Below are 19,820 nucleotides of genomic sequence, written 5' to 3'. Positions count from 1 at the left end.
TTTTTTAAGATATATTACACAATTATTGGTTTTATCAAAAAGTTGCTCTGATTTTTAATTGTGAAGATAACTCATTGATGAGTAACTACCATTATGAGATTACAACAGTCTCATTAATGGAGTCAGTGGCAAAACTCAAGTTGACTTTAAGTCAGCATTTTGCCCGTGTTTCTGCTGATTTACTGCTATCTATATGTAGCATAAAGTATTAATGCAAAGTAATAATTTAGAGTGAGTTAACATTAAGTGCAGCTATTTTATTTATATCAATGTTTTCTTACTACTTCATTATGTGATGAGAATTTTGTGACAAAATCATGAACAAAAAAAACCAAAACAACGTGTTATACAGTGTCAATAGGAATTTTACTTTGGCTAGTCCAGAAGTCAAAGTCCAGCAGTGTACATGACAAGGCTTTTCACAACCCCATGTGCTGAACACCTTCTAGCTGCCAACTTTAAAACATTGGCAAATAAAATGGAAAACAAAACAAAACAAGAGCTTTTAACTACTGACATTTCAAAGCATTTGAGATGTGAGCTAGCTGATACCTTGCGCTTCTAAAAGTCTCAGTCTCTCTATAACAAACTTAAAGTGTACTGTTGTGGGCTGGTGCAATTCTGAGAATAATCAAGTGCTGATTGAGCACTTTGTATAGAAACCAGATGAGCTAGGTTTTCAGATAAACAAGAATCAATAATAAACTAGGCGTTGAATGTTCTTTGACTTTTTTTTTTTTTTTTCATCCAACTTCACATTCTATATACACTCACGTTCCCATGTTTCAGGTGTGCAAGAAGCTCAAGACTGGAGCTCTGTTGTAATCCCCCACAATCAACCTACTGAATGCACTGCCACTGTGGTGCCTAAACTCTCTCACCGTTTTCCAGTTTCATCAACTACAGTGCTATTTGCAAACGCCAACTCACAAATGAAAACTGATACAAACAATTCAGGTGAAACTGAAACGTCTCTTTTCATTTTCTATTTGTAAACTGTGTTCACTGTGTTCTCCTAGCTTATAAAGCCACCTTAGAGAACCTAAATTTCTCCTAAGTTTATGCCTTCAGCTCAATTTTTTTCTGTAAGAACTTCCCTTTATACTTATTTAGAGAAATGTACTGCACTTTTACCTTCATTGGATTTGATCATCATTTAAATTACTTTTCATAGCACTTCGCAAAAGTTTCTTTTTAGCCATGACAATTTTGAAATTCTGCTTAACAGTTCCTTTCTTTTTGGTATGTGTGTAACCCAAAAACAACAAACTCTTGGCCATTTTTAAAGCTTATCTTAAGCATACGATGACATTGAAACTGTATATTGTTGCATATTCTTCACTACCCACTGCCACCTACTGCAGAATTCGGAGCAATGCAAATAGACCTACTTTCAAGAAGTTGAAGTCAAATTGTAAATATAAACTGAAATGCTTAGTGCATAATCTATGCAGATATATGCAGCCATATATATGCATTATGGACTTTTTTAGACCTGATCTGAGTAGAATAACGAATGGTTAAGCAGTGTTAGCTTAAATGTTAAAGCTAAATTTTTCTCTGAACAGGTGGCATTTTTACCATACATAATTAGTTGTACTACTTCTAAAACATTTGTAGAAATTATAAAGGTTTTGTTTTATGTTTATTTTTCAATTAAAAAAGAAGCTTTGAAGCCGTCACCCTTCCTGTGCTCCTTTAGAGTTTAATGCATTTGATCTTTAAAATGCAATTGCAAATTTGAAACTACCCCAGCTGAGATAGAAGGCTTTGTACGGCTGCTCAGCCATGTCTTTTCATCAGCTGAACTACCTTCTAGGAATTAATGTCAAATAGCACAGGTTACTTTAACCCTGCATACATGTAATTTTAGATTTATTTTATATAGTCTAAGAAAACAAAACCAAATTTGCTGGAAGTTAGACAGCAATTTAAAATGCATTTTTAGTTTGTCAATATTCCAACTTTAAGCTTTCTGAACTATAGCAATGAAATTAGCATATTTGTCTATGGTAATAATGCAAGCTTATTTCTCTTGTAAAAATTTGTCAAGAAAAAAATCATTTAAATTGTAAATTTAAATGTTGTGGCAAAATGGATCTCCCTTGCCTTCAAAGCTACAAGCTGTATTATACAAAATCTTTTTCTTTTACTCTTCAAAAACATGACAAATTATTCCATTTCCAAGTCACTATTTTTCTGTCTGAGGTGCATTCTTCAAGATAAAAGGACACAAAAAATTCTTTTTCTTTTTCTGCACTCCATGTTGGAATACACAGCAATTTTGACTTTCTGTAAATGGTTTTGTTTTTAACTGCTTTTAAAGCACAGGAATTTTTAAGGAGATTTTATCTTGCATGTTTAAGAGAATGATATATCACAGAATCATAGAATGGCCTGGGTTGAAAGGAACCACAATGATCACCTCACTTCAACCCCCCTGCTATATGCAGGGTCACCAACCACCAGAACAGGCTGCCCAGAGCCACATCCAGCCTGGTCTCGAATGCCTCCAGGATGGGGCATCCACAACCTCCTTGGGCAACCTGTTCCAGTGCATCATCACCCTCTGAGTGAAAATTGTCCTCCAAATATCTAACCTAAACCAGCCTGCCTCAGTTTAAAACCATTTCCCCTTGTCCTATCACTATCCACCCTCATAAATATCTGTTCTTCCTCCTGTTTATATGCTTCCTTCAAGTACTGGAAGGCCACAATGTGGTCTCCCCAGAACCTTCTCCAAGCTAAACAAGCCCAGTATCCTCAACCTTTCCTCACAGGAGAGGTGCTCCAGCCCTCTGATCATCTTAGTGGTCCTCCTCTGAACTCACCTGAAGAGCTCCATGTCCTTCCTGTACTGTGTGCCCCAAGGCTGGATGCAGTACTGCAGATGGGGCCTTGCAAGAGCTGAATACCGGGGGACAATCATCTCCCTGTCCCTGCTGGTCACCCCTTTTACTGCTCAGATGTAATACTAGTACAGTAATTGTCTATCACATAAAGACTACATGTGTTAAATCTGTTTCCTGTATGTAATGACAACACGACTACATCACCAGTATCTCAAGTAAGAAATAGCCATTGATCAATGCCTCTGACAAAAAAATGTTTTTAAAGCATTCTTCAATATAAAAGAGAATTTGTTTCCTTACCTAATATACTAGTCTTTTAACAATGCCTGAAAGAATGAAAAATGATGTGTTATAAATATTTTTAAGTGTTCACCAATTTATGTTTTTTATGGCTATAGATGCCTACAGGTTAAAAACTAAATAATAAAACCATCTCTTATTTTAGAGATTTTAAAACTGTTATCTGTTGATTGCAGATTCCTCTTGGTTTGAGGTTTTGTGTGGACATAAAAAACAGGAAGGAAATTACTTGCATGGTAACACAGGACTACAGCTTAAACTATCATAGTTCTCAGTATTTTGCAAGTATACAATTTGGAGTAAAGAGGTTGTTTTGAGCACACATATTTTTTCTATTTAACAAAGCAAAACTAGTCAAAGACTGTTTAGTACATGAGAGAGACTATTCTAACTTGGAAGAAACAAGAACACATACGTTAAAGCTTAGTCCCATTGAGCTCAATGAAAACTTTCCTCTTAACATCAAAGAAATCAGGATTTGGTCTTTACATCAACATTCGCCCTTATATTTTAGCTTTCCCACTGGACTCAGGCCTGCTAAATGCTTGTGATAACAGTATGTCTTTGCTCTCAACATACCAGAAAATTGTAAGGAACTTCCATGAAGCATTTGTGATTATTTTTTTTTAATGGATGCATCAAAATAGTCTTATGTGTGGTATTACTAACCTCAAGACCATCTCTCTGCTTTTTCTTTCTCTTCACAGTCTTCCCATTCCTTCAAACACATGCCCAAACCCAGAAGCAAAGAGTTGATCAGTTCCTGGAAACTTTGGCCTCATCCCACTCTTCTAATAAGCTCATCAATCCATCTATTTGATTATTTTATACAGTGCTGTGGTAACTAAATCACTCCCAAAATAAAACAAAATAGGTAGGATGAGGATTGTTTTTGTAGTGGAGGCAGACTCCTTTTCTTTTTAAATCTGCTCTGGTATTACTTAGTTTATCTACTTCTACAAATTTCATTTTGGAAAAAAAAAAAAAAAAAAGAAAAAGAAAAAAAGAGCTGGGAAGAAAGTCTTGTTGCACATGAGTTTAATTAAGATTCAAATGAAATAAATTTTGAATTTACAGTAACAAGTCTGCAAAAGTGTTTGTAACTGTCGCAGAGTTGTTTGAGGATCAAGATGATTACAGTATACAGGATAACAGAAAATATAATATGCTTGCATCCTATGTCTATTCAGCTAATCTTCCTCCCTTGACAGATGTTCAAGCACAGTATTTTCATAAACTGACTTAATAGGTATAAACATCATGATAAAGAACTCAAAGTAAACAGAAGGCAATTTAAATCATATAATAATCTTAAAAATACAGTAGGTCTCAAATATTTGTGGATTACACTAACAGAAGCCTTTAACTAAATTAAAGACCCACGTATAAATGTAGCAAAAGAAAATCTTTTATGAAACAAGCCTATATAGACTACAGTGTCACCTTTAATCACAGAATAACAACGAATTTCATCACATTTACTCTTTGATCTTTGCTTCCAAAGGCTTTGGCATTCAAAACGAATTTACATCCTACATCATTTTGAGGACTTAATTTTGTATATGACCTCACAGGCCTGGGAATGAACTTGCTGCTGTACAAGGCCAGGGTGTAGAAAAGCAACACTTCAAAGAACAGCAACTGCTATTCCAGCTGATTGTCTAACATGGAAGTTCAAGGAATGGGAAACCAGGCACTAGTTAATGCCTTGCTTGTCTCCCTAACTTGTCTTGAGTACCTGTCTAGCTGAGACTTATACAGAAAGCTGACCTGCCCTACAGAAGTTTACAATATCTTGCATGTCATTTGATGAACAACACAAAAACTGAATTCAGGTGAAATTCTTTGGCAAACTTATTTTGAGGTCAAATTCTGTCTAGCAAGGTTTTGACAAACAATAGCTTTATCAAAACTCTGTGTTAGGTGCTGTTGGGTTTTTTGTTGTTGTTTTTAGTTTTATTGTAAGTAATAAAATATTCTATAGAATAGCTACACTTCTAGCAAAAATTATTTCTACTGTAAGTTCTATTTTGGAAGGGTTTTTTAATGCAAAATATTCTATCATCCCTGGTTAGTAACTTCAAATATCTAAGTATCTTATGCTTTCCCCTTGTTATTTTTTCCTCTCTCTGTAGGCAATGGTTACCTGAAAAACATTATATAAAGAGATGATGTTTTTACATGTTGTTTAATAAGACAAATGGTATTTTAAATGCATAAACCCAGTTCCTTGTTGGAATACCTTAGCTAGAGGCATAGTAACAGGGTAACTGAAATTAGCAGATAGCCAAATTGATTTGAAAAAAAAAAAAAAAGCAAAATGAACATAGTATTTCACACTCATGTCAAGACCATTTCACACCTTGCAGCATTTTTCTTAAAAGTCAGTTTCCTATGAATAATCCTCTTGATGAATTATGCTGCTTGCAATACTATGTTTCCTTCTTCCATCTCCAACTTCGTACATAATCCCAGCCTAACTTGTTTATGATTTCTTTTTCTCTCTCTACTCTGAAACTACTGGCATCCAATTACACAGACTTATCTTAAAAATCTGTGTCATCTTCATGGCTAAATCTGATCATATTCATACAAAATTCTAAAAGCCACAGATGTAAGCAGTCAATAATAGCAGAATTGCCAAAATTTGCCCTCCACTATTGACAGCACTCTTGCAAGGATAATTCTATTGCACAAAACTGACAGACTAAGAACCACTGTATGATTTATATACCTATCTTCTGTTAATTTAATTGGAAAAGAAACATGAAGATAGTTTAAGATCCAAACACCTTTGGAGATCTGCAATCAGACTTCTGAACCTCTTGGTTTAGACTGAAGTAAGACTAAACCTTCTAAGCAACAAGCACAGGGCAAATTTCAAGAACAATTCTGAATTGAAGGCAAGAATTAATAGATTTTAGTTACAGCCTGGTTATTTTTCTATGATACAAGAAAGAATTTCCTGGGAATTATGTAGAAGAACATTCATTCCCACTGCTTATCATTTGCCTTCTTCAGTGAAAAAAGAAAGTTTTCCATGCAGTAACTTCACAGGAGAAAAATATCTATCATTGCTGTAAGTCAGTGGAAATTGTTACAGGTAAGTTGTTTGTATGCTTAAAGAAGCAGTTCAGTATCTGTGTAATTGAAATTCAGATGCAGAATGGAGATGAAACTAGAAAAAGGGCAATTAATTTGATGATAAGAGGTAATTAAAGGCTATCAAACACTAAAAGATACAAAGCAAATATTTAGTTAAATATTTAGTTGAGGAAAATTACGAAACTTCTAACAATTACTGGATCTGCTTTTCATTCTCCAATGAACAGAAACACAAACATGCACAGAAGTTCATTTTTCACTCCTAGATCTTCTGCTTCTACAATCCACAATTGCAGTCACCTGTTCACCAAGTACAAGATATATGGTACTAGATATGTAGTTCAATAAGTACTAGAAAGGTCTAGATATTCAGAATAAGTCTGATTCTCCATGCATGCATCCTGGTGGGGCACGTACTGTTGCAGTACTGATCTGGGATGTTCTAATCAGATAATAATTTCCCATAGCTGAGGAAGGATAAATCTAGATTTAGCTATTTGTCATGGCCAGTTCCATAAGGAGCTGCCTATAGAATGCATAATAACAGCAAAAAAAACCCTGTAGTTGTTCTAGCCTTGCCTTTAGATGTGTGTTTGCTAAAAGACAGACCTGAGAGACATGGCAATGTTTTAAAAAGTTGCTCTACTTGGATAAAAGTGTTACAGAACTGAAACCAACCAACTCATGACTTGCAATCATCATTCATCCTGAAATATAAATGTGTGGTTGCTGGCTGGCAGTACTACATAGTTCAAAATTCAAGAATACAGTAGGATAAGGTTGGCACTGAAGTAAATGTTTTCTGACAACAGAAATCTATAACACTGATGAAATGTGTGTATTGTTGTAACTTCCTGAAATAAATGCATTACAACTGAAACCTTAAACAGTTTCTAATAAGACACATTATCAGGTAGTCTAGCAAAAATCCATGAGTGTCATCACAAGAATATTACGCATTTAGTTTGCCAAATGATCATTTTCCGGAGGAAAGTTCAAACAAACTTCATTGTTTTCACGGTTAGTCTTAATTACAGCTTGAAATGTAGGGAACAACTCAAGGGGAAAACGTGTGTGGGCAGTGGGGAGAGAACAGACTGAGTACATACAGTGTTTGAATTGATTTGCAGTGCAAAGTTACAAATCTGGTAACTTTGCAAAGAATTTGTTTCCAGTTTTCAACCTTCTAGCATGCATATCAGGAGAATCTAAGAAGCCAGCCATCAGTATGAGGTTCAGAGGTAATTACTGGTCAAGAATCAGTAGCAAATCTAACAGCTGTCAGCAGGCTAAAGACAGAATTAAAACTCTTTACAGAGGGTCTTCAAAAGAATTACATGATATTTCATACAGTGATTAAGCCCTTCACAGTGCACCGATATTTTTCTGAAGCCAAATCTTAGCACAGCTGTCACTTTAGTAGGGCAAACCTCACACTTCCAAAAAGATATTATATTCTATGGAACTAGCATAAGAACTAACCAGAAATACTACCTAAGTAGTAACATGCACTGAAGCACATTCCAGACTATATATATTAAAGTTTTATGTGCATGAAGCCTGAAAAAGTGGAATAGAACACTGCATTAATGTTATAGATTAACTTGACAAGACAGCTGATCCCATTGTGCTCACATTAAGTGAATATGAGGTTCACTGAATTTTAACATAGAGAAGGAATTATTTTCTTCAGAGATTGCTCAGATAAATTCTGCTTACTACCCTTTTATGAAAAAGTTATCTACCAAAATTATATAGAAGTTGTATCTCCAATGGTATTTAACTGTTTCTGGCACAAAGATATAATTAACGAGTCTATTATGAAACTTATAAATTAATTAAAAAATTAATAAATTAATGGGTATTTTATGAAACTCAATACCATCACACAGCTAGAAAGACAGAAGCAGAAAAAAGAACAGATAATTATCACAGGAGAGATAGACTAAATCACAACATCTAGGGCATCAGGATATGAGGATTTGTTTAAGAACCAACAAGATGAGAGCTTATACACTACTTAATTATTTCATACACATACCCAGGATTTGCTTACTGCCCTAGCCTTACAGTTCCTAGGTCTGAACTTCTTTCCAGCTGGGATATCCCTTCTCATCCAGGAAAGCTGGGTAGAAAGACACATTGTTCTGTGTTGTGCAGCCACAGAGTTAGCAGTGTTGAGTGAAAGTGGTATGAATCCCTAGACATGCTCCCCCAAATTTACCTCTACATCTCTCTGATCTCCAGAGTCTTCCCAGACTTCCAGCATCACTCTTTCAGCTGAGATCTTTGCCATTTACCCTTGTTCTATCACTACAGACGTGGCTAAAGAGTCTGTCACCTTCTTTCCTGTAGCTCCCCCTCTATCAGCTCACCCTCAGATCCTTCTCTTCCCCAGGCTGAACAGCCCCAGCTCTCTCAGCCTGTCCTCCTCAGAGGACAGGTGTTCCATTACATGGATAATTTTTCTGGCCCTTTTCTGGATGTGCTCCAACAGCTCTATATCTCTCCTGCACTTCTGATACTTTTTCTGTACTGTCCATAAACTCAACATTAGGCCTTCCCTAGACTTCATTTGTGGTCATATTCACTAGTATATTCTGACAATCTGTGTAACCTAACAATAAAAAGTTCTAACACAGCTGGATTTCATGGGCTTTTTCAAGACTGTGCTGTGAGCTCACTGCTACTTAGGGAACCAAAATGATCACAGCAGTGATTTTTAATCAGGGACTGGGTTAGCTTCAGAAGGGCCAATTCTATTGAAATTCTTAGTGCCTAAACAGTCAGTCAGCAATATCGAAAAAGAAAAATGAATGTACTATGTTTGCTTGCTTAAAGTGCCTCATTTATTGTGTTATTTTACAGGCCAGCATGGTACATACCCTTGCTTTCATCATTTTGTAACACAATTCAAACATTCATTCAATATTCTGGAAGTCATATATGTTATCTGTTGTGACTAGACACTCCAGGGAAAACACCAAGGAGTGGAGGATAGATTTGTCACTCATCTTCAAGAACAGTGAGAAGGTCAGCCTACAGGATGGTCAGCCTAACTTTGACCATTGGGTAGGTGATGGAGCAGCAAGTCTTGGAGATTATCTTTAGGCACATGAAAGAAAAAACACCATCAGCAGTAGTCATTGCGGGTTCACCAAAAGAAAGTCATTCCCAATTCACTTCACAGCTATGATAAAATGCCTGGCCTTTCTGACAAGGGAATAATAATGAATATTGTTTACCTAGATTTCAGTAAGGCTTTTGACTATCTCCCAAAAGATTCTCATCAAGAAATAGCTGACATATGGGCTAAATGAGTATGCAGAAGGGTTGAAAATTAGCTGAATAGCCATGTCCAGAGAGTGGTAAACAGTGGCACGAGTTTACTTGAAGGTCAGTAACCAGTGGTGTACCCCAAGGTCAATACTGAGTCCAGTCTTATCCAGCATCTTCTTTAATGATCTGCATGATCATAAAAGGCAGAGCACTGTCAACACTCAGCATGTTTGCTGATGATACAAAAATGGGATGAGTGATTAGTATTCCAGAGGGTTACTCTGCATCCAGAGGGGCAAACCAGCTGGAAAGCAGCTCTGCAGAATAAGACCAGGGGATTCTGGCAGGCAACAAGTTGAACATGAACTAGATACTTGCCTTTGCAGCAAAGAAGACTAATGGTATCTTGGGCTGCATTAGTAGTAATATTGCCAGCAGTTCAAGAGATTCACTCCTCCTCCTTTATTCAGAACTGTTAAGGACACACCTGTGATAATCTGCTCTTTTCTGGGCTTCCCAGTACAAGAGAGACACAGGGCTACCAAAAAGAGCCCAACAAAGAGCCATGGAGTTAATTAAGGGACTGGAACAGTTCTCATATGCAAAAAGGCTGGGACTGCACAAACTAAAGAAAGCTCAGGAATAAATCTTACCAGTAGAATCCTGAAGAAAAGAAGGAAAGAGTGTGAAGTCAGTCTCTTTTTGGTGGTGCTCAGTAATGGGAGAAGAGGCAAGGGGCACAAACACAGGAAGGTCCATCTGAACATCAGGGAAAACTTTTACATTGTGAAGGTGACAGAGCACTGGCACATGCCCAGAAAGGTAGAAGAGTCTCCCTCTCTGAAGATATGCAAAAGCCACCTGGACGTGGTCCTAGGAAACCTGCTCCTGGTGGCCCTGCTTGAGCAGAGGATTGCACCAAGTAACCTCCAGGAGTCCCTTCCAACATCAACTGTTCTATGATTCTGTTAACATGTGGGAAAATAAATGAAAACTAATATTGTCATTCTCTTAGATATATGTAGTGAATCATAGAAATTCACAGATGTTTGAGGCAACATAGAGCAAATTCTATGCAAGGTTCAATCCAGGACTTTAATTTGGAAGCAAATATAATACACTGGCCTGAGGCTGACAACATTTCATTTCTGACCCTCAGCAACATGTTTTCAGGTATAACACTGGATAAAACATTTTATAATCTAATGTCTCCTTGCTGCTTCTCACAGGCAAGATATAGACAACAATTCACTGTGTCAGAGGGCAATTAGGCTTGATTTTGCTTCAGTAAATATTTTATATAAATATACACACCACATACTTGATCTGTTTGAATAGGGATAGTATAACACCATTTTGACTATGTAAAAAGTCATGAATATAAATGAAATGGTCAAGCAGTACAGTGCAGAAGACCACAGAATATCTAGCAACAGCTTACAGTAAAATGTATTTGTCCTCATATATCAGAGCATAGAACTTCTTTTTCCCGAGACTCACTGTTGGCTTCTCTATAGTTTGAAAATATTTTTGAGATACAGAATGGCAAGTAGTTCCCTCAGTATATATTGATTTGGAATATGAAAATGTGGCTTTTTCAGGCTTGCTTGCTGCTCTCCAGTTTTGTGCATCATTCAGTGGAAATATGTTGCATATTTTTATGCTGAAAATGATTACTTTTAATCCACAGCTGTGTTCAGTGTAGCATCACAATCCTACTAGTACAAAAGAAAGATCATAGAAGCTGCTTTGTTTATGACTATTGACAAAAGAAGTAATGTTCAAGAACCTACACCTACACAAAGGCCTGAATCAGCCTTTGGAAGTAGCTAACTCTCTTCTCCAAATATACTTACAGTCAAGAGTAATTAAACTCTTATACTTTATATAGTTGGGTGGGCACAACTCATAAACAACCTCATAAAGTACAAAAGGGCAAGTGAAAGTTCCTGCACCTTGACCAGACCAGTCCCAAACAGAAATACAGGCTGGGCAGGGAGTAACTTCAGATCAAACCTGAAGAGAAGGATTTGGGGATGTCGGTTGATGAGCAACATGAGCCAGCAATACATGCTCACAGCCCAGAAGACCACCAACCAGTTCCTGGGTTGCATAAATAGAAATGTGAACAGCACATTTAAGAAGGAGATTCTGCCCCTCTCCTCGGCTCTTATGAGACCCCTCCTGGAGTACTATGTCTAATTCTAAGGCTCTCAACACGAGGATAATGAGCTGTTGGAGCAGGCGCAGAGGAGGGCCACAAAGACGATCAATGGGCACCTCTCCCCCTACAGGGACAGGCTGAGAGAGCTGAGGCTCTTCAGCCTGGAGAAGGCTTCATGTTGATGTTATATATTATCTGAAAAGGGCCTACAGGGAAGCTTGGGAGGAAATTGTTATAAGAGAATGTAGCAAAAGGACAAGGGGAAATGGCTTCAAGCTAGAAAATGGTAGATTTAGACTACAAAAGAAGACATTCTTTACTATGGGGGTGGTGAGACACTGGAACTGTTCACCCAAAGAGCAATCTGGTCTACTGGTCTACTGGGAGGTATCACTGCCTATGGCAGGAGGATTGGAACTACATAGTCTTAAAGGTCCCTTCCAACCCAAATCATTCTATAATTCTAACCCATGTTGTTGCTGAGTGACAGATGGCAGCAGACAGGCAGTCTGACAAAATGGCATCTGACATGGAACTGCAGATGAAACAAAGGTATGGAATTGAATTCCTTCACACAGAAAAAGAAAAATGCACCCACTGACATTCATCAATGGCTTGAAATTAATGAAAACCTACAATTCAAAATGTATCTAATCTCAGCTGCAGTCTACAGAAGATGACCAGATATTTCAGTGTTGGGATCTCATTTGACAGGTCCAAGACAGCCCTAATGTCTCAGACATTACTGTTAGTCTATATTACTGTTTGTCAGAGAAGCACAGGTTAACACTTGGTAAGGAAGATTTCCCCACACAACACATTTTACCAGCCCATAAAATGGATTGCGCACCTTGAAGGGAAAGTAACTTACAGTTTCATGGAAATGTCTGCATCTGTGCTGAAGGTGTGACACATAATCTAGCTAGATCTAACTACATGACTGGTGTAGGAAATAGAATACTTGTCATCATTCTCATCATTACACAAAATTTAAGCAGAAAATAAAAGTATAGAAATTCTATAGAAGATGATATGATGCAAACTAACATTTTAAAACTTCAGTGATAATAAAAATATATATAAGTAGCTAGTATATATAAAAAGCGAGACAAGGCAGAGAAGGTAGAGTATTTGTAACAGACAACATTCCTGAAGGTCCCTCTCATACGTCATATTAGGAGGAAAAAAAAGTGAGGGAAAGTGGATTTTAACCCAAACGTTCCCTCTTCAAAGTGTAGAGCATTATATTCTCATGGTTACAAGGCTGATTAATTTGAATTCATACAGGGTCCAAAGATTTGATGTAACTCCATAACTACTCCTTCAGTTGCACAAGCACTAAAATTTCAGAGGCTGTTGCCATCACTCCTTTAAACAGTTCTGAAAGAAGCAGTTATACTGGTAGATGAGGCAAAGCCATTTTCATACACATAATATTTGCAAAGACAATTTGATGACATGGGTTAAGTTTACAGTACTTTGCTGTGAGATATATTAGACTTTGCTGAAATGTCTCAACAAGGCTTTTATCTGCAAATGCACCAGACAGTGGTTGCTTCAATAGAAAAAACATACATGTTTATACATGTCATTTAGAGTCTAAACTATTTCCAGCTATAGATGACAACATGGATTTAATGGACATTCAGAAATCCTTTCAGACTCTATCCATGAAAAGCCCAGGAAATTTAGGTGAACAGAGTTAAGGCATAAAACAGTTGCTGTTATAAACTTGGAGTCATATGAGCTAACCAAAACAAAAGACAAAAAAAAAAAAAAAAAAACCACAAAACTTTTCAGAGTCAGATCAGCAACTCTGATCATCGTATTGATGCCTATTTTCACTAACAACCTGGAATCCATATCTAGATTATTGTCTTGGAGGAAAAAAAAAAAAAAAGAAAAAGGTTTGATACTTGACCGACCAGAGGTCAAGCGTTGCTGGACCTGCTGCTCACCAACGCTGAGGAGATCATCAAAGGCGTCAAGGTTGGAGGATGCCTGGGCTCCAGCGATCATGCCCTGGTTGAGTTTGTGATCTCAAGCGATGTGGGCCTGGCAAAGAGCAGGACCAGGATGCTGAACTTTAGAAGAGCTGACTTCAAGCTTCTCAATGGAATGCTGGCCAAGATCCCCTGGCGCGCTGCCCTCAAAGATAAGGATGTTGAGGAGAGCTGGCTACTGTTCAAGGATGCCCTCCTGGCAGCACAAGAGGTCTCCATTCCCCTGATTAAGAAAGTGGGCAGGAGAGGTAGAAAACCGGCATGGCTCAGCAAGGACCTGCTAAGAGAACTGAGGGTGAAGAAAGGGGTGTACAAGCTCTGGAAACAAGGCTGTGTCACCCGGGAAGAATACAGGGATGCCGTCCGAACTTGCAGACGTGGGATCAGGAAAGCCAAGGCGCAGGCAGAACTGAACTTGGCGAGGGACGTGAAAAACAATAAGAAAACTTTCTACAGGTACATTGGCCAGAAGAGACAGGCCAAAATGGGCGTACCTACTCTGGTAAATTTAAAAGGAGAAATGGCTTCAACAGATGAAGAGAAAGCTGAGGTGCTGAATGAGTTCTTCACCTCGGTCTTCACTGGTGGCCAGGATTCTAGTCTTTTTCACGTCCCTAAGTCTTGCACCCCCATACCTCTATGTGGGGACCAAGGAGGTAAATCCCTCCCCACTGTAAGGGTAGAGCAAGTCCGAGAGTGCCTCCTTAGACTGAATGAGTATAAGTCTATGGGGCCAGATGGTGTGCATCCCAGGGTCCTGAAGGAGCTGGCTGAGGTGGTTGCTGAGCCGCTCTCCATCATATTTGAGAAGTCGTGGCTGTCAGGTGAGGTCCCGGATGATTGGAGGAAGGGTCACGTCACTCCCATTTACAAGAAGGGGAGCAGGGAGGACCCGGGGAACTACAGGCCGGTGAGTCTCACCTCCGTGCCTGGGAAGATTATGGAACAGATCCTCCTGGACAACATGCTTGATCACATAAAGAACGAGCATGTGATCCGAGACAGCCAGCATGGCTTCACCAGGGGAAGGTCATGCTTAACTAATCTTGTGGCCTTCTATGATGGAGTGACGGCGTTGGTGGACGAAGGGAAGGCGACCGATGTCATTTACCTGGACCTGAGCAAGGCCTTTGACATGGTCCCCCATCACATCCTCATCTCCAAATTGGAGGGAGGTGGATTTGATGGGTGGACAACTAGATGGATAAGCAATTGGTTGAAAGGCCGCAGACAGAGGGTGGTGGTCAATGGCTCTATGTCCAGGTGGAGGCCGGTAACGAGCGGTGTCCCTCAAGGGTCTGTCTTGGGACCGGTGCTCTTTAACATCTTTATTAATGACATCGATGAGGGAATGGAGTGCACCCTCAGCAAGTTTGCTGATGACACCAAGCTGAGTGGTGCAGTCGATACGGTGGAGGGAACGGATGCCATTCAGAGGGACCTTGACAGGCTGGAAAGCTGGGCTCGGCTGAACCTAATGAGGTTCAACACGGCAAAGTGCAAGGTTTTGCACTTGGGCCGGAAGAACCCCAGGCACCTGTACAGCCTGGGAGGAGTTGTCCTTGAGAGCAGCTCGGCAGAAAAAGACCTAGGGGTCCTGATAGATGAAAAACTTAACATGAGCCAGCAGTGCGCTCTGGCAGCCCGGAAAGCAAATGGGATCCTGGGCTCCATCAGGAGAGGGGTGGTCAGCAGGGATAGGGAGGTGATCGTCCCTCTCTACTCTGCTCTTGTGAGGCCCCATCTGGAGTACTGTGTCCAGGTGTGGAGCCCTCAGTACAAAAAAGATATAGAGATTTTGGAAAGGGTCCAGAGGAGGGCCACAAAGATGATCAGGGGGCTGGAGCACCTCCCCTATGAGGACAGGCTGAGGGAGTTGGGTTTGTTCAGCTTGGAGAAGAGAAGGTTGCGGGGTGACCTCATTGCAGCCTTTCAGTACCTGAAGGGAACTTACTCCCAGGAAGGGAGTAAACTCTTCGAAAGGGCTGATAATAGCAGGACACGGGGAAATGGTTTTAAGTTGAAGGAGGGAAGATTTAGGTTGGATGTTAGGGGAAAGTTCTTTACTAGAAGAGTGGTTAGGTCCTGGAACAGGCTGCCCAGTGAGGTTGTGGATGCCCCGTCCTTGGAGGTGTTCAAGGCCAGGTTGGACGGGGCCCTGGGCAACCTCATCTAGTAAAGGTGTATGTTTGGTGGCCCTGCTGGGCAGGGGGGTTGGAGCTACATGATCCTTGAGGTCCCTTCCAACCCGGGTAATTCTGTGATTCTGTGATTCTGTGATACTGAAATACCAACCTCCTTTCTTCAATAAATCGACCAGTCCCTTCGCCCTTCATGTGTTCCCTCTCTCATAATAAATTCTGCATTCATTCTTGCAAAGTGTTTCATCTTCAAAAGGAAACTGCTGCCATCCCAAATGTGCCCTAAAAAGAGAGGAAGGAGAAGGCTTGAAGATCTTTTGTTTGAAAAGAGAATTGCATGTAGTTTACTCACTTTCTAAGCAAGTATTCTAAACCTTAAATGTAAAAACGAGGATACCTGCATCACAGTGGATCCACTTTAAAAGTAGAGCAAGGTCTGTTCAATTAACTGAAAGAATGACTGGAGTCACCTGTTCTTGGTGAAGTCCCAAGGGATCTGAGAACAGCTGTATGCCCACTGACAACTGTTTTACTGATTTGGGGGCTAAAGAAATTACACATTATTTGACATTCCATGTTTACTTTTAGTAGTTATAGATTGTTTGTTAACTGTTTCTTTACCCATTGGTTTATATACGTAACATCAGTTGTTTTTCATCCATGTGTTTCAATGATGATATGCCAGCCTTTCTCACTCACAGTAGGAATACAGGCTGTCTGCTGTTCTCAAGACATATTTGTGACTTTGGTCAGTTGGGGTATTTTGTTTCCTTGCAGATTACAACACCACAAAGCTACTAAATGAATTAAAAGAAAACAAAAAGTGTCATAGTGTTTTGGCTTTCACTACTGGTATTTAAATAGTAATTGAATACAAACAGGTAATAGCTTTTGTAATAAAAATATAGAAGACATCAACAGAAAATGGTGAATTTGTTATTGTTGTCAATTGACAGTCCTCTAATTTTGGCGGAGCTATCACACAAGACACCAGCAAAAATTTGGTCTCAATTGTTCATCCTAATTTGATTGTATTTCATTAAAAACCAAAAATCATTTATCTTCCTGGTCACTCAAGTAGAGAATTGATGACAGTCTGTGCTTAATTATAGAACAGTCTGACATAAACTGATATCAAATCACTTTATGTCTGTTAACTAATGAGATAAAGCAGATACATTTACTTCTCTCTCTTGATTTTTGTCAGATGTTGGAATGAATATTTAAAGCAACTGCTAAAGTAAATAAAAGTGAAGAGCTGACTGATAAGGCCATCGCTGAAGAAATCCTTTAGGAATATCAGTGACAGACTGGGTGGAACATCGCTTACAGTCCTGACCCACATTTGGTATAATAGCTAATCTTTCCCCCGTTTGAAAAATGAAGCTTTTATCCATCTACTGCACTTTTAATTGAGAAAGGAAAAAGGACTGGATACTGTGCAAAAAAATAACATTGTGAATAAAGACATTCACCTGTCAGTACTGGCAGGAGCTAATTTAGTATGCCTAGTGATTGCTTTTTCTAATTGTAGATTGTTTCAATTATATCTTGAGATTAAGAAGTGCTAGAACACCATCATTAATTTCTTAGAACAAAAAATGAATAGTAGTGCATACTGTGCTATTATGATATCCCTTGTTTACTCTAAGGATCACCTCTATTTAGATTTGAATGCTTTACACCTTAACATATCTTTACAGCAAAAAATGAATAGAAATATATCCGTTATAAAGTTCTTATATATACACACACACACAAAACAAATATTCCAACAAAAAAGTAACCATGAAAACAGATCTGCTTGCAGAAACATTTCATAGAAAATGTGTTTATCAGCCCTAGTGTGTATTTATAAGCTAAAATAATTAAAATACATTATCAATTAAAGAAACAGATGTAGATGTGGGAAAGGAGTGAAGCATATGTTTAGAATTATGTGAACATGTTCCCATTTGTGAAAGATACTTTGTCAACATTTTTTAAAATGTAAAGCCAACATTTCATCCACGGTTATTAATGTGGCACAATCTGAAAGAGTTACTAGGCAAAAGTCTTATTGAGTAGATCTGCTCCACATATGTAGTTGGTCCAAATGTACTTACTTAAATGATAAAAATAAATTGTCACCCCTTTTTACTCCTGTTAGCTCTGCACAATCAAATACAGCAAAAAGGAAGTGAGCTGCACTCTATTTTAACTCTTGAACCACCAGCAGATGATGCATTTGTTGAAGCCATATTGTTGATGATACCATACAAGCCAGAAAGAACACAGAAGGAAGGCACGACGCATAGGATGTGGTTTAATTAGGCCATGGCTTTATTAACTCATCTGGCAACATTATCCAGCAATATGTCATATAGAATAGGTCATCATTCTTTCCTTAAGTGTTTCAACATATTTTTAAGTTTGCTGTCAACTTTCCCTGTTCCCTAATTCCAGCTGCTTTTGTGGGTCACACAATCTTCTCCTCTTACGTACCCTCTCAGTTGCCACAGTTTGAACAGAACCTTCTGGCCTTGTCAACTGTGCCTTTAAGAAAAGGATACAGTTCCCATTTCATGGTCACCCTCATAGTGAAAAAAAAAGTGGCATTCAGAGGTACTCTCCCATGTTTAAGTTTGCAGCTATTGCCTCTTGTCCTTTAACTGGGCACCACTAGAAATAGCCTTGCACTGACCCATTGTCTAGAGAGGCTTTAGTCTCCAAACTTGCAGATTTAAAGATGCCTGAGCATCATCTTTTCTATGCTGTCCAAGGTAACCCTGCTTGAGCAGTTAACTTCCAGAGCTCCTTGCCAATCTAAACCATTATGTGATTCACAATGCAAACGTGAATTGGGTCCTACATTACAAAATGAGTACATGTCAAAGGTGGTCAAAGGGTAAAACATACAATACCTTACAGAAAAGCTGCCATTCTCATTTTTATCTCTTACTCTTTTCAATACTGTTGCAAAGTGTCTGAAAAAGTCAAAATTCACATTTTCGTAACCTTTAGATCCTGAAGAATTAGTGACCCTTTGTGTGGAAGAAGAAATACAACTGGCAACTGCTTAAGAATCCTTTAGTTACAACAAGTTGCTATCCTGAAGTAATTCAACTAATGAAAAAAGTAATAATAATAATCAAGAAACAAACAACAAGAAAAAACCCAACCAACTAAACCACAAAATTAAAAGCTAGATCTCCCAAATTCCAGCTGCCTCAACCTCAAAGCCTTATCTGTAATTGTTGGCAATATTTTTTTCTTTCTATTTACACAAAAATTCTCTGTATTCCACTTCTACGTAAAGAAAACACTGTAAGCACTCATTTGACATATAAAACTGGTATCTAGGAGACAGCTTTAGACACTGCCTTACAGTTTCCCACATAAAACTACAGTAGCAACAATGTACATGCTCAGATTGTTTGTGTTTAACTCGCTGTATTTTCAATGAGGTACATTTAAAAGACAACGATGCCTGGCACCACAAGCATAATTTTGATTAATAGACAAAACAGTGTCATCTAAAGTATGCACACTTTATTAAAAAGAGTAATCTAATCTTAGCCTTTATTCTGTTAAATCAGTCATGTGTGACCCATTAGTAACCCACTAACATGGAATGTAACTTGAAAGCCAAAGAATTATTCCCACCATACTGTTTATCAGAGAACAGAAAAATAGGTATACAACATATGTTCTTGTTTAATCATTTTAGTTGGTAATTTATTGACAAAGACACTAAATTTCTACACTGCTCTTCATCTGTTAATTGTAATTATTTTTGCTCTACCTTTGCATCATTCACATATCCTATTACTGTACCCAAAAATAACAAATTACCACAGAAATATAAAACTTGGGAAATATTTGGTGAGTCACCGAGCAGAAGGATGACAATGGAAAAAAATCCTTGCACTATTTTCAGATACAAAGCTGAGAATCAAACACTTTTCATTTTAATCTGATTTTCATTCCTAGATAA

General features: G+C 38.4%; 1 long non-coding RNA gene across 14 annotated transcripts in view; it reads right to left on the bottom strand.

Annotated features, from left to right (window-relative positions):
• Positions 1–19,820, bottom strand: part of LOC107314642 (uncharacterized) — a 295,770-nt gene that overhangs the window by 90,747 nt on the left and 185,203 nt on the right. For all 14 annotated transcript variants that reach the window (XR_014946465.1, XR_014946466.1, XR_014946462.1 and 11 more), the window contains exon 3: positions 15,999–16,126. This is a non-coding gene — a long non-coding RNA (uncharacterized LOC107314642). The remainder of the gene's footprint in view (positions 1–15,998; positions 16,127–19,820) is intronic.

The sequence above is a fragment of the Coturnix japonica genome, chromosome 5 (genome assembly GCF_054131305.1).
Source record: "Coturnix japonica strain WE chromosome 5, WE-NBRP24, whole genome shotgun sequence".
Taxonomy (NCBI): domain Eukaryota; kingdom Metazoa; phylum Chordata; class Aves; order Galliformes; family Phasianidae; genus Coturnix; species Coturnix japonica.
This window is presented reverse-complemented; position numbering and strand designations above follow the sequence as displayed.